The sequence below is a fragment of the Bison bison genome, unplaced genomic scaffold, assembly GCF_000754665.1.
Source record: "Bison bison bison isolate TAMUID 2011002044 unplaced genomic scaffold, Bison_UMD1.0 scf7180017864464, whole genome shotgun sequence".
NCBI lineage: Eukaryota > Metazoa > Chordata > Mammalia > Artiodactyla > Bovidae > Bison > Bison bison.
Window position 1 is genome coordinate 2759620 of NW_011495025.1, and position 26112 is coordinate 2785731.

At 35.9% G+C, this 26112-nt stretch overlaps 1 protein-coding gene across 2 annotated transcripts in view; it reads right to left on the bottom strand.

Moving 5' to 3' along the window:
• The window catches only part of CCSER1 (coiled-coil serine-rich protein 1), a 1491930-nt gene that overhangs the window by 99159 nt on the left and 1366659 nt on the right, over positions 1-26112 (bottom strand). The gene's annotated exons all lie outside the window — the stretch shown is intronic.

Here is a 26112-nt window from a genome sequence, read left to right on the forward strand (position 1 = left end):
TCCTTTCTGTATTCTGGCAGTTTGTGGAGTTCTCTTTATTGTGGTGTTTCCTCGCTCTGTGTGGGTTTGTACAGGTGGCTTGTCAAGGTTCCTTAGTTAGGGAAGCTTGTGTTGGTGTTCTGGTTTTGTAGCCTGGAGCCTTTATAGTCTAGCCTCCCAAGTGAAAGTTTAGATACATCTACATTTAGGTTTTATTGATTCAGAATAAGTAATTTTCCAAATGTCACGTGGGAACACATAACCAGAGTCCAGTGCTTTACTATTACTTCAAATACATTAAAATTAATAGTGTTTTTTCAATAATCTTTCTCACATTTTATATATACATGGATATATGCCTATATATGTAATTAATTTTTTATTTTATTTCTAATATTTCCACAAGTTTGCCTCTCTATAGCAGCTATATTGTTCAAAATATGTAAAACTTACACAGATTTCACAAAAACAATACTTTAAAGATTTATTGTAAACAATAGTTTAAAGGCAACTTTTTATTGTTTTGGAATTCAATTACATATTAATTCAAAATCTTGCAAATTATGTATTAATACCTAATTAAAGATCCATATGATACTAATGGCTCATGATTTTAAGAGCATAGCCATCAATGACTATCTGTAATTCAACTGTATGTTAAGAATATGTTCAGTTATCTCATTAATACATATTAATCAAATATGTATAATCAAGTACATATAATCAAATACATATCAATTAAACTACTACAAAGCAGGCACTTTTCATAGCACTTGATATTCAGTGAAGAAAACGACCAGATAGTTTTCTGTACTTATTTTAATACATTTTAAATTCTCTATTAAATTTAATAGAGAATTTAAAATGAATTGAAATTGAATTAAAAATGAATTAAAGTGGAATTCTCTATTAAATTGAATTTAATACAGTTCTCCTCAGGAGAAATTAAGAAAGAATGGAGGGCTTCCATGGTGGCTCAGTGATAAAGAAACTGCCTGCCAATGCAGGAGACAAAGGTTTGATCCCTGATCCAGCAAGATCCCACAGGGCATATAAGCTGAAAGGCAACTAAGCCTATGAGCCACAACTATTGAACCTGTGCTTTGGAGTCCAGGAGCTAGAACTACTGAGCCCACATGGCACAACTACTAAAGCCCATGTACCCCAGAGTCTGTGCTCCATAATAAGAGAAGCCACCACAATGAGAAGCCCAAGCACCACAGCTAGAGAGTAGGCCCTGCTTGACATAACTAGAGAAAAGCCCACATAGCAATGAAGACCCAGGATAGCTAAAAATCAATAAGTAAAAATAAACATTATAAAAATTAAGGAAAGGAAAGTTTGACAATAGAAAGTAAAAGTTAAGAAATATGGAAATAATGGTAAGATGTCAAGATTTGTACAAAGTAGCCTAGGAAGGAATAGTAAGAAATAAATAGGAGGGATACATGAGGAAATACTGGTGCAGAATTTTCTAGGATTTAAGAAAGTAGAAAGGCCCAGTTTTAAAGGTCAACAAAACATAAAAAGAACAGATAAAGTGACACATATATATGTGTCTATATATACATGCTGCTGCTGCTGCTAAGTCGCTTCAGTCGTGTCCGACTCTGTGCGACCCCATAGATGGCAGCCCACCAGGCTCCCCCGTCCCTGGGACTCTCCAGGCAAGAACACTGGAGTGGGTTGCCATTTCCTTCTCCAGTGCATAAAAGTGAAAATTGGAAGTGACGTCGCTCAGTTATGTCTGACTCTTAGCGACCCCATGGACTGTGGCCCACCAGGCTCCTCCGTCCATGGGATTTTCCAGGCAAGGGTACTGGAGTTGGGTGCCATTGCCTTCTCCCAATATATATATATATACATAGATGTATATATCTTATACATGCTATAACAGCAGATAAAAGTAATTGGAAAACTTCCCAGAAAGCAGAAATAGATGGCCTATAAAAGAATAAGTTATAAATTAATAGCAGTTTCCCTAACAGCCGTATTGTCTGCAAGATAAATGATAATTATATAAGGAAGGAAATTTAAGCCAAAAATTTTATATCTAGCAAAAGTAGCATTTGTTTTATAAGGTGAAAATTTAAAATATAGATATATATATAAATTAGATATTAAAGTATAATTTAGTTAATAAATAAAATTTAGTTAGTTGCTTTTGTCTTAGAAAAGATTTTACAAATATAAAATTCTAAACAAAAATCAACACAATGGCAGAGGCAGAAGTATGGATACAAAATAGGAAAAGAGGGAAGGGAGAGTACTTATTACTAGAAATTTTATTCAGCAGAAATTACACACATTAATAAGTGTAAGAAATAAAAAGTTAAAAATAAATATCAGTTTTAATAGAGGTAATCTTTAAAAGAATATAAATGGATTAAGAAGTCCTTCAAATTAGCTGCAGTGTGAAAAATCCAAAAGAAGTTAAGAAATAAAATATTTCTTAGAAATATTTGGAAATAAATAAAAAGAAAATAAAATGAAAGAAACAAATCTTAATATATGTAAATGGCTAAACCAAATGTAATCAGAGATCCTCAAACAAGTAAAAAGTAAGAATGAGCACTATATCATGAACATGAGAGACAAATCAGAAGGAGACTGAAATCTAAAACTAAGGGAATAAGTCCATGGAACAAAAGAAATCTAAGATGTCAATTTTAATATCAAATAATATTTTGGGTTTTTTTTTTTTTTTTTGTATTCCACGAAAAACAAGAAAAAAAATCTAACAAATGTTGTAAGAAGCAAAGTGACATATTACATATTGTTAAAAGAAAAATGAATCAATACAGCATTTTCAGCATACCTAATAATATAACTTCAGACTATATTCATATAAATAAGGCAACTAAATTATGAAATATTAATATTAATTAATATATTCTTATCTGAAACTGATAGCTCAGGCAGAAAAGAATACATATAAAGGCAATAAATTCCAGAGTGATTCCAAACTAATAAATAATAATCCTGACAGTACTTAACACATCACCAGTTACTGTGTACATACTTCACACAAATTATTTATTCAGTCCGAATCTATAGAATATGTCTTACTATTCTCAATATTTTATTTGGGAAAACTAAGCACAGTTTGTTTAATTTTCTCAAGATTGCTCAGAAAGAAGTGGCAAAATAAGAGTTTCAAATCAGTTATTCTGAATTCCAAAGCCTATAGTATTAAATAGTACATTATGTTGAACATTACATGCTCTATTCAAGGCAATAAATATTTTGCAGGTCTCATGAAACATTCACAAATTTGACCATGGACAAAACTAGAAAAAAAGGAGCAATTAATTTTAAAAGGGCCATATATCCTCTTCTCTGGTCTTTGGCTTCCCTGGTAGCTCGAAAGTCAAGAATCTGCCTGCAATGCAAGAGACCCATGTTCAATCATGGATCAGGAAGATCCCCTGGAGGAGGGCATGGCAATCCACTCCAGTATTCTTGCCTGGAAAATCCCATGGACAGAGGAGCCTGGTAGGCTACAAGTCCATGGGTTCACAAAGAGTTGAACAAGACTAAGACTACACTTTCCTCTTTCTACTTTCTTGGTCATAATAAATGAAATTAGGTGGGGGGAGGGGGGGGAAGATGACAAAAACTCCACATCAAGAGAATGAGAAGACTAGCCACAGATTGGGAGAAAATATTTTCAATGGACAGACCTGGTAAAGACTATTATCCAAAATATCTGAAGAACTCAAAACTCAACATAAATATAATGAACAATCCAATTAAAAATGGGTTAAAGACTTTGGTAGACATCTTACCAAAGTAAATATTCCAGTGGCAAGTAGTCATATAATAATAAGTTCAACAATATTAAGTCACTGGGGAAACAAATGAAAATAACAAAAATCTTATAAGAATGGCCAAATCTATTAGAACAGTCAAAATATGGAACAATGATATACCAAACATTGGTAAGGATGTACAATAGGAAACTTTCATTCATCGCTGGTGGGGATGCAAAGTGGTACAGCTAATTTAGAAAATGTTTTGGAAGTTTCTTGTAACACCAAATATACCCTTATCATGTGTGTGTGAGTGTGTGCTAAGTCACTTCTGTCATGTTTGACTCTTCACAACCCTATGGACTGTAGCCCGCCAGGGTCTTCTGTCCATGGGGATTCTTCAGACAAGCATACTGGAGTGGGTTGCCATGCCCTCTTTCCAGGGGATCTTCCTGACCCAGAGATCGAACCCATATCTCTTATGTCTCCTGCATTGGTAGGTGGGTTCTTTACCACTAGCACCACCTGGGAAGCCCAGGAAACAACAACAACAACAACTGCACATGGATATTTATAGAAGCTTTATTCATAATTGTCAAAACTTGGAAGAAACCAAGAAGTCCTTCACTGGTTGAACAGATAAACTGTGGTACATCCAGACAATGGAATATTATTCAGAACCAAAAAAAAAAGAGCTACAAAGCCCTAAAAAGACATGGTGAAAACTGAAATGCATATTACTCAGCCAGTCCAAAAGGGATACATTCTGTATGATTCCAAGTATATGACATTTAGGAGAAGCAAAACTATGTGGACAATAAAAAGATCACTAATTGATAACAGGTAGGGAGGAGAGAGGAGTGAATAGCAAGAGCACAGTGGATTTTTAAAGGCAGTGAAACTACTATTTTATTTTACTAAAATGATGGATATGTATTTTCAAAACCCATAAAATGTATACTAAGAGCAAACCCTAATGTAAACTATGGACTCTGAGTGACAATGATGTTGTCAATGTAGGCTCATTATTGCAATAAATGTGCCACTCTTATGTACAATGTCAACAGTGGGGGAGCCTGTGCAAGTTTGTGGGGCCAGATGTTACACCAAAGTCCCTGTACCTTTCATTCAGTTTTGCTGTAAATCTAAAACTTCTCTAAAAAAATAAACTTTATTAATTAAAAAAGAGCTCCATATATCTGGAGACTAACAACAACAACAACAAAAAAGCACAACAACAAATGTTCAGAACCAAACCACAACAACAAATATTAATTCTCAAAATTGGTGGATACACTGGACCAATTATGGACTCCTTTGATGAAAACTGAAAACATTCAATTAAATCAAGTATATATATTCGATAAGATTAAATCAGATTAGATTAAATACTTTCTTTGAGGCAGGCATTCCAGTCATAGTTTAAAGCCTTAAAAAATTCCTACACAAAACAAAAAGGTATAGACAATCCCCAACTTTGGATTTTTCAACTGTCGATGGTGTGAAAGTGATTCCCGTTCAACAGAAAACACACTTTAAACTTTGAATTTTGATCTTCTCGCAGGCGAGCATTAGCCTGATCTCAAAGCTGGGCAGTGACAGTGAGCACAGCTCCCAGGCAGCCACACAATCACAAGAGTAAACAACCAACACACTCACAACCATCCTGGACCCATAGAACCGTGCTGCTTTTCACTTTCAGTATGGTTTTCCACAAATTACATGAGATGTTCCATACTCTATTATAAAACAGATTTTGCGTTAGATGATTTTGCCCAACTGTAGGCTAACGTAAATGTTTTTAGCATATTTTTAGGCAAGGCTAAGCTATGATGCTTAGTAAGTTAAGTGTATTAAACACATTTTTGGTTTATGATGGATATTTTCAACTTCTGAGGAATTCACAATATGTAATGCCATAGTACACTGGGGCAGAACTCTATAGAAAGAAGGCAGCTTTATCTTAGCCTTTTTTGCAGTAAGAGGGGATTGGAGGTAATCTAAGGTCGATGGAGGACTTCCCTAGTGGCCCAGCTGGTAAAGAATCTGCCTGCAATGCGGGAGACCTCGGTTCGATTCCTGGGTTGGGAAGATCTCCTGGAGAAGGGAAAGGCTACCCACTCCAGTATTCTGGCTTGGAGAATTCCATGGTTTGTATAGTCCTGCTGCTGCTAAGTCATTTCAGTTGTGTCCGACTCTGTGCGACCCCATAGATGACAGCCCACCAGGCTCCCCCATCCCTGGGATTCTCCAGGCAAGAACACTGGAGTGGGTTGCCATTTCCTTCTCCAATGCATGAAAGGGAAAAGGCAAAGTGAAGTTGCTCAGTTGTGTCCAACTCTTAGCGACCACGTGGACTGCAGCCCACCAGGCTCCTCCGTCCATGGGATTTTCCAGGCAAGAGTACTGGAGTAGGATGCCATTGCCTTCTCCTTTGTATAGTCCAAGGGGTCACAAAAAATCGCATATTGCTGAGCGACTTACACTTTCACTAAGGTAGATGGGAGCAGCACTAGCATAATAAGTAAATTATAGTGGATACATGCAATGGAATTCTTTGCAGTATTCAGAAAAACCGATAGAATCCTTAGTATTTTAAAAACAGTTCAGTTCAGCTCAGTTCAGTCACTCAGTCGTGTCCGACTCTTTGTGACCCCATGAATTGCAGCATGCCAGGCCTCCCTGTCCATCACCAACTCCCGGAGTTCACTCAGACACAAGTCCATCGAGTCGGTGATGCCATCCAGCCATCTCATCCTCTGTCATCCCCTTTTCCACCTGCCCCCAATCCCTCCCAACATCAGAGTCTTTTCCAATGAGTCAACTCTTCGCATGAGGTGGCCAAAGTATTGGAGTTTCAGCTTTAGCATCAGTCCTTCCAAAGAACACCCGGGACTAATCTCCTTTAGAATGGACTGGTTGGATCTCCTTGCAGTCCAAGGGACTCTCAAGAGTCTTCTCCAACACCACAGTTCAAAAGCATCAGTGCTTCAGTGCTCAGCTTTCTTCACAATCCAACTCTCCTATCCATACATGACCACTGGAAAAACCATAGCCTTGACTAGACGGACCTTTGTTGGCAAAGTAATGTCTCTGCTTTTCAATATGCTATCTAGGTTGGTCATAACTTTTCTTCCAAGGAGTAAGCATCTTTTAATTTCATGGCTGCAATCACCATCTGCAGTGATTTTGGAGCCCAAAAAATAAAGTCTGACACTGTTTCCACTGTTTCCCCATCTATTTCCCATGAAGTGATGGGACCAGATGCCATGATCTTCGTTTTCTGAATGTTGAGCTTTAAGCCAACTTTTTCACTCTCCACTTTCACCTTCATCAAGAGGCTTTTTAGTTCCTCTTCACTTTCTGCCATAAGGGTGGTGTCATCTGCATATCTGAGGTTATTGATATTTCTCCCAGCAATCTTGATTCCAGCTTGTGCTTCTTCCAGCCCAGTTTTTCTCACGATGTACTCTGCATATAAGTTAAATAAGCAGGGTGACAATATACAGCCTTGACGAACTCCTCTTCCTATTTGGAACCACTCTGTTGTTCCATGTCCAGTTCTGTTACTTCCTAACCTGCATATAGGTTTCTCAAGAGGCAGATCAGGTGGTCTGGTATTCCCATCTCTTTCAGAACTGTCCACAGTTTATTGTGATCCACATAGTCAAGGCTTTGGCATAGGCAATAAAGCAGAAATGGATGTTTTTCTGGAACTCTCTTGCTTTTTCGATGATCCAGTGGATATTGGCAATTTGATCTCTGGTTCCTCTGCCTTTTCTAAAACCAGCTTGAACATCTGGAAGTTCACAGTCATGTACTGCTTAAGCCTGGCTTGGAGAGTTTTGAGCATTACTTTAATAGCGTGTGAGATGAGTGCAATTGTGTGGTAGTTTGAGCATTCTTGGGCATTGCTTTTCTTTGGGATTAGAATGAAAACTGACCTTTTCCAGTCCTGTGGCCACTGTTGAGTTTTCCCAATTTGCTGGCATATTGAGTGCAGCACTTTCACAGCATCATCTTTCAGGATTTGAAAGAGCTCAACTGATTCCATCACCTCCACTAGCTTTGTTCGTAGTGATGCTTTCTAAGGCCCACTTGACTTCACTCTCCAGGATGTCTGGCTCTAGGTGAGTGATCATACCATCGTGGTTATCTTGGTCATGAAGATCCTTTTTGTGCAGTTCTTCTGTGTATTCTTGCCACCTCTTCTTAATATCTTCTGCTTCTGTTAGGTCCATACCATTTCTGTCCTTTATCGAGCCCATCTTTGCATGAAATATTCCCTTGGTATCTCTAATTTTCTTGACAAGATCTCTAGTCTTTCCCATTCTGTTGCTTTCCTCTATTTCTTTGCATTGATTGCTGAGGAAGGCTTTCTTATCTCTTCTTGCTATTCTTTGGAACTCTGCATTCATGCTCATATCTTTCCTTTTCTCCTTTGCTTGTTGCTTCTCTTCTTTTCACAATTATTTGTAAGGCCTCCTCAGACAGCCATTTTGCTTTTTTGCTTTTCTTTTCCATGGGGATTATCTTGATCCTTATCTCCTGTACAATGTCACAAACCTCAGTCCATAGTTCATCAGGCACTCTATCTATCAAATCTAGTCCCTTAAATCTATTTCTCACTTCCACTGTATAATCATAAGGGATTTGATTTAGGTCATACCTGAATGGTCTACACAGGACTTAGTGAAAACAAGAAATTGGAGTTACAGCTACATGAATTAAGCATTCACAATAGGATACAATGTTTTTATGAAAATGGCCAAAGTTAATATATCAAAGTCGTTAGTAAAGTGCATAAAAGGAGTAGCAGGGAGTAGGAAAAACACATAAGAAGAGGCTAAGGTATGAGGACTGTGTGCTACAAACTGAAGAACAGCATTAGATGATCCTCTGTACCTGAGGTACCCACAAAAAGAAAAAAATACAGAAAAAAGTATAACTATAAAATTTAATTAACCAAATAAATCTACTAATCAGTTAACACATTTTTTTATCCCTCCAGAGAGATGGAGCATATAGTTAAAATTATTACATTTATTTAAAATAAAGAGAAACATAGAGAAACATATTTTCTCAAAGTTACCCAATTAGTAATAAAAGCATAAATAGAACAAGGACCGTGGATCTCTTTTAGACTAATGGTATCACCTATGTACATTTTCTCTCATTAGAGTAGTAGATATAAGGGGGAAAATCATAGGAAATAAAATTTGTTATCCCGGGGGGATAATATACCATGTAAATAATACTCCCTTTTCTCTGTAGATGCAAAAATCACTGAATTATCTTCCAGTTAAAGAAGCAAGGAGGAGATGAAATATCTAAATTTTCTTCTACTGATTTTCTTTAACTTTTATTTTAACTTTACCATGCAGTAGTAATAGATTTCTCATTCTGGAACCAACAAAGAATATCATTTTGCTTTCCTCACTCTGACCTTCAGTTGATTTTCCATTTGCATATTCCATCTCAAGTGTTGTATTTCTCAGTATCAAAGACTGGATGCATGGCAGAGCTGTGCTCCTTAACATATCGTCTGTGTACAATGGTTTTGCATAAGAGCTATATGTCGCTTGGAGATGCACAGTTAATCACAGTAATCCACACTATACACCATAATGATGGATACTTAAATTACCTCTTTCACATATTAGGGTCAGAGTGTGGAGGGAGTTGTGGGGGAAAGTCACTTCTAAAGGATAAAGAAAATTTTATACAATTTTTCTACAACCAATATGCTATAAAATAGTAAATGTCAGTTAATTCAGTCTGTCTGGTCCTTTCATTAAGAAGTTTTCAAAGGTTTATATAATACTGAATCCTATAAACCTATTATTTTTAAACAAAGGCGAACTTAGGAAAGCTTATATGATACTCTCTTCAATTTTAATCTGTCATATTATGTATTTTTTTTATCTCTAGATTTAAAATCTCCTAATGGTTAGTGCCAATTATTGAGCATGAAACCTCCCTTTTAAAAAATAATTCATGACAGCATCCCTCAAAACCTGCTGTAAAAGCCATAGTTGCTTATTATTTAATAATCTGAAGAATCAAATTTTGCTCTTTTAAGTAAAGTGCTAAACATTACAGGGGAAACAATCTATGCCAATAACACAGGGATTTTGGTTTTATTAAACTTCATTTGTTTTCAGTCTTTGGCAGTGCTACATATTTATTACTCCTCCCTAAAAAGAAATTTGTGGCATCTTAGCTCTAGCAGAACTTTAAATTATAAAACCCATAATATTAGGAGTGCTCTGAGGCTTATTATTGTTATTACACAGAATTTGCACCTTACTGAGGCACTGTCCTAGAAAATTTCATTTATTTCTCAAAAGCATTCCATGAGATAAATAGTCCTATTTTAACCATAACTCATAGGAGGAATCCAGGCTCTCAAAGAGATTAAGAAACCTGACCAAGCACAAATAATGAGTAAGTGGGAATTTGGAATTTGAACCCAGTAGTTTAACTTCCAAACTTGTCTTTTGAATTGCTACTACCTGCTGTCGATAAGATCATTGCTACCATGAAATGTGGAGAGATCAAGTTTGATTCTAAGTATAGAAAGAAGAATAGGAATAAAGATGGTCAGGATGCAGAGGGACACAGATTAGTTTATGCAACTTCCTCTTTATTGTCATGGCTAAAAGTATATACTTCAAATGAGTTGTTTTCAATGTAACTTAGTTTGGAATATATATATATATTTGAATTGAATACATATATGTACAAATCTTTATGTCAGTTATAATCCCTTTGATCATATCTTTGATGTAGGGAGTGCTGACATGATGCCAACACGTATAGTAAATTGTAGGGTATCAGAAAAAAAAAATCATTTCACAAATTTTAAGGAAAATATAATCAAATCATAGCTTAGGGATTGTGTGTTTATTTCATTTTGTCTCTTCCTTTATTCCCTGATCTAAGCCACAAAGAAACAGCCTCAAGCATTTCACTGAGGGTTGTTTCGGAAGGAAAATGAAATTATCATCTGCTGCCAGTAACATTCAGGTTTTCTCAGGAACTTTTCTATTTTTTGTCTAATGGTGGAAGATTAGAGTGGCTTGAAGGACTCTCACGTTATCTAAGTAGGATAAGACACAACTTAGTGCACATTTTTAAGATAAAAGTGTTACACAAATTTACTTATTTACTATCAACTCTGCTAAGTTGTTCCAGAATTTAAATTCTATGCTTTTATTAAAAACTTGATTATAAATAAGCCCGTAGTATTTTGAAAGCATTTTACTGCTAAGATTTTACTTTCAATAAAACATTTATGAGCTTCATTTGGATTTACAGTAGTTTTTATTGATTTTTTAAATCATTTTGTAAAAAACAAAATGGAAGGAATGAGGATAGATCAGTACTGATACACTTAGTATTTTACTTTAACATTTAAATTTTCACACACTGGACACACTCCTCACACTTTGTTAGACTTTGGGGAGAAAATATTTCTAAATAGTTCTGCTCATAATACCAAGTAAATAGGTTCATAACTAAATGAAAACCGAATGGAAAGCTCACAAAATTGGGAAAAAATAAAAAAGAACAGAAAAAGACATTGAGACAACTATTTCAGCTATTTAACTGATATCATATTGCTTTATGCATCATACATAAGTTATAATATGATTGAATCTGCTACATTAACTAAAATGTAACTGATTCAATGAACTTCACTTTCTTTACTAAAGTAAATTAAATTTTGATCATTTATTTCATTATGACAACAATCTATGCTACAACTTATAAAAATACAAAGTGGAAAGTAGTGGAAGTCACTCAACAACTGCTAGTAAATTAAATCCCTCCAAACTCTCCTCAGTTCTTATATTCTTTTAAATGAATGACACTATATTTTTCATCTTATTCTGACTGCTCCTTACCTGTTGGTAAGGTAGTGTTGCCAGTTAGTGCTGCAAGGAACATTAGGGTGCATGTGTCTTTTGGAATTATGGTTTTCTCTGGGTACTAAGGGGTTCTGGAAAAGCTGGATAACTACATGCAAAAAAAAAAAAAAATGTAATTAGCACACTCCCTAACAAGGAAATCAACCCTGAACATTCATTTGAAGGATTGATGCTGAAGCTGAAGCTCTATTACTCTGGCCACCTGATGTGAAGAGCTGACTCACTGGAAAAGACCCCATTGCTGGGAAAGTGAAGGCCAAAGGAGAAGGGGGTGGCAAAGAATGAGATGGTTAGATAGCTTCACGGATTCAATAGACATGAATCTGAGCAAACTCTGGGAGACAGTGAAGAACAGGGAAGCCTAGCATACTGCAGTCCACGCAGATGCAAAGGGTTGGAGCCGACTGAGCAACTAAATAACAACTAACGCCACAGAAAAAAAAAAAACTCAAAATGGACTGAAGACCTAAAGGTAAGGTCTGACACTATAAAACTCTTAGAGGAAAACATGGGCAGAACATTCTTTGACATATCACAATAAGATATTTTTTGACCCACCTCCTAAAGAAAATAAAAACAAAAATAAAAAATGGGCCCTAATTAATACTAAAAGCTTTTGCACAGCAAAGGAAACCATAAACAAAAGAATAACCCTCAGAATAAAAGAAAATAAGTGCAAACAAATTAACTGACAAAGGATTAATCTCCAAGATAGATAAACAGCTCATGAAACTCAATATCAAAAAAAAAAGAAACAATCCAATTAAAAAATACTTAGAAGACCTAAAAAGACAATTCTCCAAAGAAGACATACAGATGGCCAATTAACACATGCATGTGAAAGTGTTGCACTCAATATGCCAGCAAATTTGGAAAACTCAGCAGTGGCAACAGGACTGGAAAAGGTCAGTTTTCATTCAAATTAGAAAGAAAGGCAATGCCTAAGAATGCTCAAACTACCGCAAAATTGCACTCATCTCACACGCTAGGAAAGTAATGCTCAAAACTCTCCAAGCCAGGCTTCAGCAGTACGTGAACCGTGAACTTCCAGATATTCAAGCTGGTTTTAGAAAAGGCAGAGGAACCAGAGATCAAATTGCCAACATCCGCTGGATCATGGAAAAAGCAAGAGAGTTCCAGAAAAACATCTATTTCTGGTTATTGACTATGCCAAAGCCTTTGACTGTGTGGATCACAATAAACTGTGGACAATTCTGAAAGAGATGGGAATACCAGACCACCTGACCTGCCTCTTGAGAAACCTATATGCAGGTCAGGAAGCAACAGTTAGAACTGGACATGGAACAACAGACTGGTTCCAAATAGGAAAAGGAGTACGTCAAGGCTGTATATTGTCACCCTGCTTATTTAACTTCTATGCAGAGTACATCATGAGAAACGCTGGGCTGGAAGAAGCACAAGCTGGAATCAAGATTGCTGGGAGAAATATCAATAACCTCAGATATGCAGATGACACCACCCTTATGGCAGAAAGTAAAGAGGAACTAAAAAGCCTCTTGATGAAGGTGAAAGTGGAGAGTGAAAAAGTTGGCTTAAAGCTCAACATTCAGAAAACGAAGATCATGGCACCTGGGCCCATCACTTCATGGGAAATAGATGGGGAAACAGTAGAAACAGTGTCAGACTTTATTTATTGGGCTCCAAAATCACTGCAGATGGTGATTGCAGCCATGAAATTAAAAGATGCTACTCCTTGGAAGAAAGTTATGACCAACCTAGATAGCATATTCAAAAGCAGAGACAACTTGGCCAACATAGGTCCATCTAGTCAAGGCTATGGTTTTTCCAGTGGTCATGTATGGATGCGAGAGTTGGACTGTGAAGAAAGCTGAGCGCCGAAGAACTGATGCTTTTGAACTGTGGTGTTGGAGAAGACTCTTGAGAGTCCCTTGGACTGCAAGGAGATCCAACCAGTCCATTCTAAAGGAGATCAGTCCTGGGTATTCTTTGGAAGGACTGTTACTAAAGCTGAAACTCCAGTACTTTGGCCACCTCATGTGAAGAGTTGACTCATTGGAAAAGACTCTGATGCTGGGAGGGACTGGAGGCAGGAGGAGAAGGGGACAACAGGATGAGATGGCTGGATGGGATCACCGACTCGATGGGCATGAGTTTGGGTGGACTCCGGGAGTTGGTGATGGACAGGGAGGCCTGGCGTGCTGCAATTCATGGGGTTGCAAAGAGTCTGATAAAACTGAGCAACTGAACTGAACTCAACTAAACTGAAAGATGCTCAAACATCACTGATTATAAGAGAAATGCAAATCAAATCTACAAGGAGATATCACCCCATACCTCAGAATGGCCATCATTAAAAAATCTACTAACAATAAACACTGGAGAGGGTGTGGAGAAAAGAGAACCCTCTTGAACTTTTGGTGGGAATGTAAATTGATACAGCCAATATGGAGAACAGTATCAAGATTCTTTAAAAAACTAAAAATAGAATTACCCTTAGACCCAGCAATCCCACTCCAGGGCATACACTCAGACACATGCACTCCAATGTTCATTGTAGCACCATTCACAATAGCCAGGATATGGAAGCAACCTAGATGTCCATGGGCAGATGAATGGACAAAGAAGATGTGATACACATACACAATGGAATATTACTTAGTCATAAAGAGGAACAAAGTTGGGTCATTTATATAGACATGAATGGACCTAGGGACTGTCATACATAGTGAATTAAGTTACAAAGAGAAAACCAATATTATGTATTAATGTATATATGTGGACTCATAAAAAAATGGTATAGATGACTTATTTACAAAACAGAAATGGAGACACAGATACACAGAACAAATGACACCAAAAGGGCAAAGAGGGTGTGAAATGAACTGGGATTGACATCTATACACTATTGATACTATGTATGTAATAGATAACTAATGAGAACCTATTTTGTATCTCAGGGAACTCTACTCAGTGCTCTGTGGTGAGCTCAATGGAAAGGAAATCCAAAAAAGAGGGGATATATGTATAGCTGATTCATTTTGCTATACAGCAGAAACTAACACAATATTTCAGGCAACTATATCTCAATAAAATTTGATCAAAAAATAAAAAAAAAATTAAATGAAAAATTTAAAAAAGATTCATGGAAACTTTAAATGTGAAATCATATTCAAAATTAGCAGCATAAATAGGTCTATGGAGATATTATCTTCTGAAATCTAGTGCAAAATATTATTTTGCTATTCCTCTGGGTTCCCTGTAGCTAATATTTAGCTTTTGCCATCAGACACTGAAAAGTGCTCCACTGTAGAAAGACAGTCACACAGAACTACATAGTGAGCTATCCAACACTGCTAACTTTCAATGCTTCTGAGAATTACTTTAGCTCAGTTTTTTTTTTTTTTTTAGTAAAAAAATCAATCATTTGTTTATTGAAGTTTCAATTATAATTCAAACATTATACAATTCAAATAATATAAATATATTTAGTCTGCTGTTTGTTATGTCATAAAGTGGGCCTGGGTGTCTACTAAAATAAATCTTACAGATGCATTTGATATGTTTCCTCCTGGGAATAGAAGGCAGAAAGAGACTAGGGGGAGACATGTTTCAAGTTTATTAAAGTATCCATTTTTCAGTTCAGTTCAGTTGCTCAGTCATGTCCGACTCTTTGCGACCCCATAAACCACAGCACGTCAGGCCTCCCTGTCCATCACCAACTCCCAGAGTCCACCCAAACCCATGTCCATTGAGTCAATGATGCCATCCAACCATCTCATCCTCTGTCGTCCCCTTCTCCTCCTGCCCTCAATCTTTCCCAGCATCGGGGTCTTTTGCAATGAGTCAGCTCTTTGCCTCAGGTGGCCAAAGTATTGGAGTTTCAGCTTCAACATCAGTCCTTCCAATGAACACCCAGGACTGATCACCTTTAGGATGGGCTGGTTGAACCTCCTTGCAGTCCAAGGGACTCTCAAGAGTCTTCTCCAACATCACAGTTCAAAAGCATCAATTCTTCCACGCTCAGCTTTCTTCACAGTCCAACTCTCACATCCATACATGACCACCGGAAAAACCATAGCCTTGACTAGATGGACCTTTGTTGGCAAAGTAATTTTATTCCTCTAATTCCAGTTTTGGATAAATTTAGATTCTTATGTGGTCTTGATCTAAACTATCAGCCCAGAGGGAGTGAGAAGAGATGAAAAGGAAAGTAGATTCCTGGAATTCTAAGACTTCTTGCTATTTCCTAGCATTTTCCCAATATAATAACAGCTTATTCACTGATAACCAGAATTTACTTTGTTCCTCTGAACTCTCTCTCCTCTTTTTATCTTTATAATATACAAGTATATAACATAATGCTATATATTACACATAATATACATTAAACATATACTGCAAAACATATTGCAAGTTACTGCATTTGTGATATTGAGAAAAGAAATTAATGGCACCGCCACTTATTGATAACAAAGCAAATCCTGTGCATAAAGTCAAATTATGAAATTTTAAAGCATATTGACATAATTAGGAGGTTTCCTCCTCTTTAGGACTGTTTCTTAGATAATCACTCAATCCACTGACTTGGGCACTTTGACTTACAATTGATTAGAAATGATCACTAGAATTCAGGTAAGTCAGACAAGAGCATACCAAAAACAGAAATGCCAGCTAAAAGACTAATAAGTTCAGAAAGACTACATAATTTTGCTATGATAATGATGTATTCTCATAATGGTGACTCTTGATCACTAAGAAGGATGAAACGGTTAAGTATCTTACAATTACTGTCTTTTTACTTGTAACTGGAAAATGGCAATGATTACATTTCAAGGTGTTTCATTTAAAAGGATACTTTCAAATTTTTTTAAGTTGCCCAGTCATGTCCAACTCTTTGCAACCCCATATATAGTCCATGGAATTCTCCAGACCAGAATACTGGAGTGGGTAGCCATTCCCTTCTCCAGGGTTCCCTTCTCTAGGGGATCTTCCCAACCCAGGGATTGAACCCAGGTATCCCTCATTGCAGGCAGATTCTTTACCAGCTGAGCTACCAAGAAGCCTTTATTTTATAATAAACACATTTTGGCACTTGAACATTTAGAATTCAAGTATCTTGAAAAGTACTGCATTCTTTACTGGATGATAAAGTAGATTAATGATATTCTATGAAAGGTGCATGAAAGTGAAAGGGATAGTCATTAAGTTGTATCTGACTCTTTGAGACCCCATGGACTGCAGCCTGCCAGTCTCCTCTGTCCATGGAATTCTCCCGGCTAGAATACTGGAGTGGGTTGCCGTTTCCTTTTCCAGGGGATCTTCCTGACCCAGGGATTGAACCCTGGTCTCCTGCATTGTAGGCAGATTCTTTACCATCTGAACCACCAGGGAAGCCCTGAAATGGGCACAGGAAACCACTATATTTGAATATATATGTACACTTATTTATATGAAAGTCATATATAAGATATAAAATATACTTATCTGTTAAGCTGAATAAAATTACAAATAAAGGCTCACATCCATCAGGCTTTCTATGTAAAATTATGCTTATTTCTTTGGAAAACTTATCTTACCCATGTACATGTATGCTTCTTGAGGGTAATATTTATGAATATTTTACATTGCTCTCAGAGATTTCCTTTGATTATGAGTTTGTTCACCAAAAGCTTTCAATGGAACATGCAACATATAATATCTATACTGTGTAAAATGAAAACTCATGTATCTAGCGTTATTTGTTAAAATGCTGTTTCACACACTTAATGCTACTCGCCAACCAAATCACATTCTGTTCACTGAACTCACCATGCACTTTCTCAAATATATAAAGTTTGAGATCTGGAATGATCCTATAAAATAATCCATCATAAAATGGTCAAGTTCAAAGATCACTACCTCTATGCTTGTCCTCTATTCCTTCATTCAGAAAATTGTTCAGAAAAAGCCTAAGATCAGAAGGAAATTGCTCCTGAGAAATCTTATAGTGTAAATCAATAAACATCTTCAACAACATCTTTACTATAGGTTTAGTAATGACTTTTTCTTATATAGTGTTCTTTAGTAAAGGCCACATCATCATCTTAAAGCACAGAACTACATGCAGCCAATAATTTACAGTCAAAAGTATCACTCTGACAGGTAGGCTTCCCTATGGATGTATTGCAGAGTATCTAGTGCAGATGTTATTCCTCAGAGACCCGAGGTTGTCCTGGAGAAGTCCTGGGAATACTGAGGATGGCCAATTTACCTATAGCTCACAGAGAAGTTGTACATCTTTTGATTTTGTATATTCAGTTTTTCATAAGATTTTATTTGAAGGAAACATTCAGTAGCTTATAGTTTAAGACCACTGACCCTAAGGAATGGATGAACTGGCTTTCTACTGAGTTTTGCACAGATGTGGGACAGCTTCAAATCTGAGGTTATACTTCTAGCCAATAAGACTGTTAGCAATACACTGAATTTATATTCCTACAGACAGTGGGGTTGTGGTGTTGACAAGCTTATATAAAATTCCAGGCATTATAATGAATGTTAAGAATAAAAGCCATCCCACTTCCTGTAGAATATAAGCCAAGAACAAGCCCATGGGGAAGACTGAAATTATGCTAATTAAATAATGGTACATATCAGGAGTACATTAAAATCCCAGCCAAACAACACTATTTACAAGCTTAGAAAGGGCACTTTGCTTTTTCTTACAGAAGTTGCCATCATTAGACATATTATAGCATTGCAAAACAAACAAACAAACCTACAAAAAGTATTAGCAATGATATGCCCTACTTTATTACATATTCATGATCATAGTCAGTTGAGTTTATTAGATGAATAAAAAATGACGATTATAATATTTTTAGCATTCATTTTGTCACTGTAGACACTCCTCATCTATTGATTCATTTGATATCCAGGCCCATATGTAAAAGTTATAATTAAAAAGAATATATATTTTGAAAAACACGAAGTGAATAACTTTTGTTTTTAAGTGCTCACATATATTTCTGGCATACTGATAATATGGCATAGTTATACCTATGTTATGATCAAAAATATATAGATTTCCATGGAAATATTCTCTTATATTCTGATGCATAATGCAATGTATATGCTAATATTGAAATAATGATTACAGTTAACATCTGCTAAGGGCCCGTTATATAGTAAGATAAGTATAAAGTGCTTTGTGTGCATTTTCTCATTTGTGAGAAATATAATATTTAAGGAAAATATTATATGCTTCTCATTTTACACCTAAGTTCACTGAGTCAAAGGTTATCAACTTGCCTCAGACCTCAAATGTAATTAGTAATTAGATGGCACATGGAGATGGCGCATGAAGTCGGGTCAGTCTAGCCCACATTTAAGCTTCACATCAAAGACTTGCAATATTTGGTTGAGAAAGTTTCATTTGATTAGCAATGGGGATTAAATCACGTTGCCACTGCTATCTAGCTGCACACTTCCATTAATTACTTGGCTTCTCTTATCCACAGCTTCTTCATCTGTAAAGTGGATATAATAGTGGTTTTTGCCTATAGATTTAATGTGAAAAATAACTAATTACATAATGGTGTAATATTATAAACATAGCTATTATTATTAATGTTGTTGTTTTTATTATGTTTTGATCATGGAAAAAAATATCATCCAAGAAGTCCTTAATGAAGGGTCACTGTGCAGTGAAGAGGAAGGTAGAGACTGGGAAGACACTGGGGCCAAGAGCTCTAACTATCCCAGAGACTGTGCAAACAACGCACAGGCCAGGCAGTAAGGGCCAACGAGAGCAGGTAGCTCAGAGAAGAAAGAGACATTATGAGAAGCACAGAAAGAATTAGTATCTTCCACATCACCCAGAATAAAATTGAAAATCCCAAGGCTTGGCATGAATTGCTACCTTCTACCCCTTCTGCCTTCACTTTGGTCACAGCACATCATCTCTTTTCTTTCAAAGGGACTTTAATTTTTCTGTCATATTCTGTTGTTTCTTCTGCCTTAAACACTACTGCCCCATGTGTCTCTGTGGCTGGCTCATCACCTTTTCCAGGACATTATATACATATTATCATTGAAAGAAATCTTCCCTCTTTACAAAATACCACTTTGTTCTACCTTATGTCACTCTTTTTCCCATTTTGTCTCTTTTATGCTTAGAATCGATCACTTCCTAACAAATGTTATTGCTTTTTACCCCCCACTTTTTATTTTTATTTTTTTAGTTTTATTGTTACCTTTCCCTCACCCTCACAAGAATGTCAAGTCTCATGAACACAGGGAATTTATTTCACTGCTGCACCCCCAAGCCTTACTACACTGTCTGGTACACAGTAGTTGTTCAGAATGTTTGTTTAATTAGTTATTTAATTTAGATCATTTAACAGTTGGATTAGCTGTGGAAGATTCATATTTGGGGATATATAGATAATTGGGATTATTTTTTTAATTACATGAAAAATAATTTCCATATAGGATGAAAAGAATAGAAATGGAAACAAATTATTTTAAGTGGCAAAAGGACACTATAGGCCAGTGTCCATTTAACTCCTAAGTTTTTGATAACTACTTACAAGAACAAATAAACTGAAAATGTGGACCAGGCACTCTGCATCTTTTTTTTTGGTTTTTGAACTACATTCTCAGAATCATGAGAGAGAAGCAGATACTAAGGAAGCAAGCATGAGAACATACTCATTATTTTCTAATGCTTTGAATAACAAGATTTAAAAATACTGCAAGGAAACATCTGAAGTCACTTTTGTTTATATGTTTACTAATTCTATATTTTGGCCATTCCCTGACTGCTATACTACCTGTTCCAATATAATGTATTCTTAAAATATTTTTATTTGAAAACATAAAAATAATTTCACTTTCTCTATTGTTCTTTAAATTGAGACTTTGACCATATTTGTTTCCATACATAGAATTTTTTCCACAACAACATATCAGTAAGAATTATGCAAGTTAGTTTCTCTTGAGAAGGCAATGGCACCCCACTCCAGTACTCTTTGCCTGGAAAATCCCATGGACGGAGGAGCCTGGTAGGCTGCAGTCCATGGGGTCGCTGAGGGTTGGACACGACTGAGCGACTTCACTTTCACTTTTCACTTTCCTGCATTGGAGAAGGAAATGGCAACCCACTCCAGTGTTCTTGCCTGGAGAATCCCAGGGACGGCGGGGCCTGGTGGGCTGCCGTCTATGGGGTCACACAGAGTCGGACACGACTGAAGTGACTTAGCAGCAGTAGCAGTTCTTGGGTTCACAGCATGTCTAATAAGTAGACTTGTGTACATTCCTTCTGCTGCCTCTTAACTCAGGTTTCCCAAGGTTTGTGATATTTTAAATGTAAAAAACCTTAATTTTTAACATAATTGAAACTTTAATGTTATCTTCATGTGTCACTGGGTAAACAAATCCTATTTTTCTACTACTAAATCCAAGGTATCCATATACTCCACATTTATTTTGAAAGAATATCTACTGTTTCTGTTTTTAAATCAATAAGGCTTTTGTATTACTAGCTTGTACACTATTGAAAATATGAACGACCTCTTTAAACAAATGTATACATTGTTTATTTCTGAATCTCTTCCCAATTGCTTTATAGATATACATAATTGAGCAGTTATTTCAAAGTGAATCAGATTTTTACACTAGCTAACATTATATAACTATGAGCAATTCCTATGAAAAAAAGTCTAAGGGTTGAATGTGGAAATATCTACAATGACCATGAAATAATAGTCACAACTTTAAAAGTATTTTTTCCTTTAGAATAGTGTCATGATATGAGCAATTAAAAATAACAAAATTTTTGTATTAATATCTGGAGTAGGTAGTTATTTGAAGGCCAAAAGTTCTCCTAGTCACTGTAATATTTCTCTATTTTTTACAAAGATATTATTGGGGCTAAGTTAAATTGATGCTCTTATCTATAAGACTACAAGACAATTATTTGCTCAGGGCAAGAATAATTTTATGCCCTCTCTCTAGATCTATGCCCTATAATTTAGAAATAATTTGATTTTGATATAATTGATGCTCCAAAATATTAAATATCAAAAATTTATACAATATATTATCTTCATAGTAAATAAGATTTAATAGTACATTATTAATATTTCAATAAGTTTCTAGGACAATCCAAAAGAATGTGCAATCCTTAATAATTACAGTTAAGTAAATTGGGATATACATAACATAGCCAAAATGAATGCATTTATATTCTGAAATTAAAAAAAACTTGTTTTGAATTCCATTTGTTCATAATTCTATTTCTTTACCATATCAGAACATTAATTTGATTGTTTAAAAATATGATATATTTATATCTGTTTGCATATATATATGCAAAATATATATGAATATATATATTCAAAATGAAGTCCTTATTATTTTATATTTATGTAAAATGGTTCTCAATTTTATTCCCAAAATATTTCAATCATATCAATTTTGATTTTACTTTACTATTTTTTTAGAAAAGATACAATCAACATATATGAAGAAAAAATAATTCTCTATATTTAAGCAGCAAGAATTTCTACCTGAACTAGAAAGGTGTGTTTCAGTGTATTAGTAACTATCTTCTTTAAGATTTGTGTGTCACTGAGAAGAAATGCTTTTACAACATAGGCAGCTTTCAAAGGTTAGGTAAGACTTGCATTGCAGATTGTAGTTCTGTTTGTAGGGCAAGCAGAGTACAAGGGAGTTCACTGCAGATGGAGTTAAAAGGCAGGTGGGTATTCACGCATTGGCTCCTGCTTTTTCACTGATACATGCTACTTTCTACCCTTTTTAAAACAAACTCATATTTTTCTCACAGTGTAAAGACAATGAAGTTCCTCTCTTATGATTCTATTATCTTTGTGCCACAAATGAATGGTGACATATATTAACTGAATTTCAAACATTTATTCACAGCATAAATCTCCTGGAACAAAATATTTTCCTGACATTTGAGTCTTTTGGAGCTTGCCAAATCATTCCTTTGTCCTCTACCACAGCTCTGAAATAACATATTTGTGAAAATGATACTTAAGAAATGACAGCAAGGTTGATAAATTGGTGTTGACTTATTGTCATTTCCTATTCATTTTTTTCCTGTCCCATACCAAAGAGCTGTAATGGGAAATAGCTTTTCATCCATGTATTAGGAAATGAACCTCAGTCTACATTGACTTTTAGCTGAGAAATTAGGTATAGGATTCTGGGATCATTCTGAGATGTCAAGTTTGTGAATGCAATTATAAATCAGAGAGATAGAAGGCTGATTTTCTACAATGATATTAGTAGGTTCTAAAGTCACTGAAGAGCTCCAAGTATATTTGAATGGCAGTGCTATTATTTTGGTTCAAATGTCGATAAATATTATGTTAGACTTTTGAATAGGTAAGTCAGTGGTTCACTGAAGAGACATCTGAAGGTTGTTACAGTAAAGATAGCTGGATCTCACCTCCAGAGTTTCAGAGTCAGTGGATCTGGTGTGTAGTCCAAAATTTACATATCTAATAATTTTGTGGGAATCTTCATGCTGTTATTTGGGGGACCACAGTTTGAGTTTCAGGGGAGTAAATCACTGACAGGTAAATCCCTTGGAAGCTGAGAACCACTTGTTTTCAAGTAGAAGACAGTAAGAACTCATAAATTTTGTATATGATAGGAAAGTATCGAGCCAGATAGTGTCTATCATTTTTAGCCAATGTTTATTTAACACATGAACATATATATATATATAAATATCAAATTTAAAAATTTTATTGTGTTTCCCATTCTTCAAACATTCTAGAGAATGCAAGAGTGATTCATTGACTTGTTGATTTTGTTTAGGAAAGACAAGTTCACTGACCCCAATAAATATTGTCAGTATTTTTTTTTTTTTTTTGCAGCAGTGATGGAGGCCAGGGATGGTAAGCAGTCTTTTTAGCAAGGTTAGTCAAAGAAGGCCTCTAAGGGGTTGACATTTGACCTAGAATATGTAAAGAGGCAAGTTATAAGAAGATCTAAGTACAGAGTTAGCATTAGCTCAAGGTTCTAAAGCAAGAACAAGCTCAACTAAGCTGAATACAGTGGTTTTCAAAGTCACAGAAAGTGCCATTCAATTAAAAATTAAGGTTGAACTAGAGGTTTTAAAAAAATCAACTAAGAACAGCTAGGGGAATTTGAGAATTAATCACATAAACTTTTTCACAGAAAAGGAAGAATAAGACTCAACAGTATTTATTAAATGAGTATGCTGCAGTTAAGGTCACAAGCACAAAGAGGGAGATTCCAGAGATGGGCTGAGTAGACAAAACTACCATGGAGCTCATGTTACATTGCTGAACAACCAGAAAGTCAGCTTATCATTTACAACTGGGGGCATTCTTTTCCTGAAAATGGAATATTATTTATGTCTGCTCTCCATGAATTTCCCATTGTTACAATATATGAGAAGTTGAATTTCAGAATAAATTACTTTTGACAAAAGATGGATTCAGTGTAAAATGAAAGGGAGCAACAACACTTCAATCGACTGACCTCAGTGAGGCCCAATGACTCAAGTCAGACCCACAACATAGAACATATCTTTCTAGTTACTAGAGAGTTTGAGGATCTCTCCACTGTGACCTCAACCCAGGACATGGGTGGAAATCCAATAGTGAGTTCTTACTGTTTCAGCTGCTTTTCTCCAGCTTGCGTAAAAATCATCAGCACCCTCTGCCAACATATTCTTTCTTTTTTTTAATCAGATGTAAATCTTCGTCACAGATTAACATTTGCTAATATAATGACACCCTCCTAGGACTCTACTTGGGTCACTATGATATGCCTTTGAGGAATCCTCAGAGTCTAGCTTCTCACACATTTAGGGTTTGCAATATGGCTGCTATTGGGAATAGCTATACTCTTCTGTTATAACTGTCTTTTTAAAAAAATTTTACAAGGTTGCTTAAATTTATTTGGAAAAATAACTTGCATTCCCCATGTTATAGGCAGAACTGTGTCCCTGCCACCACAATACTTATATGTTGAAGTCCTATCACCATTATCTCAAAATGTGACTGTGTTTGGAGTTACAGCCTTTAAAGAGGCAATTACAATTAAAATAAGGCTGTTAGGGTGAGCTAGAATCTGCCCACAGTGTGGGAAGCACAGATTTGATTCTTGGGTTGGGAAGATCCCCTGGAGAAAAGAATGGCTATCCACTCCAGTATTCTTGCCTGGAGAATCCCATGGACAAAGGAGACTGGTGAGCTATAGTCCTTGTTGTCACAGCAACACTTCAGAGTGGGCTCTATTACAATATGACTAGTATCTTTATAAGAAGAAGAAATTTGGACCTAAGAAGAAACACCAGTGATGTGTGCACACAGAAGAAAGGCCCTTTGAGGACACAGAGAGAAGTCAGCCATCTGCAAGCCAAGCAGAGAGGCTTTGGGGACAACGAAACCTGCCTAAGCCTTAATCTTGGATTTCTAGTCTCCAGAACTGTGAGAAAACACACTCTGTTGTATAAGTCACTCAATCTTTGATATTTTCTCATGGTAGCTCTAGCAAAGTAAAACACCCCATGGTTTCTGACTATGAAAGCATCCAAACAGTACATCTCACAATGGTTGATGCATCTTTGGAACGCTGGTAGGAGAGAGAGGAGAGGAGGAGAAAAAGTGGGTAGGGAAGGAGAGGAGAGGATAAGTAGCCAATAAGTGGATTTCCTTTTTGTGGTAAAACAGAAATGAAATCAGATATGGTAGTTAAGTATCTGTCTAGTCCCTGTCTCTCTCACACATACACTAAAAAAAAAAAAAAAAAAAAAACCTGATAAAAATGTCCTTTAGTTAGAACAATGATCTACAGATTGTCTGCTTTTGAATTCAGTAATGATTGAGAAGACTCTTGTAACAAGTTTCTTCAGAAGAAGTGTCAGATTCTGTCATTTAGAATTATGAATGGCATTTTAAAACAGTTGTGCTATAGACAGCAGTTTCCAATATGCAAAAAATACCTCCTGAACTTACGCGACATTTATGACCGTATTCTTCTGCTACTTAGTAATCCTCTGGAACTGGGCAGGGATTTGTAATGTACTCTCACAAAACAAAAAGAACAAACATTATTTGGATGTTTGCCACCTAATTGGTTGAGATCATAATTCTAATGTTCAAAAAAACTAGAATGTAATTATAATTCTTCACTCTGTGACGGTGAATTCATCATTTTATTATCTGAGCTCTTGATTTTTCTTCAGTTTGTAAGATAAAAGATGTAGACACATTGGCCACATAGCACAAAAATATCTATCAAACTGAAAACTTTAATACATTAATAACACTGAAGTCACTGCTGACTTAGGCTGAGTGTTTTAATTAATGACATTGACAAGGGGAAATGTCATCATCTGTCTTCTGTATGCCTACCTAGCTGGGCTTCCCTGGTGGTTCACATGGTAAAGTATCTGCCTGCAATTCAGGAGACCCAGG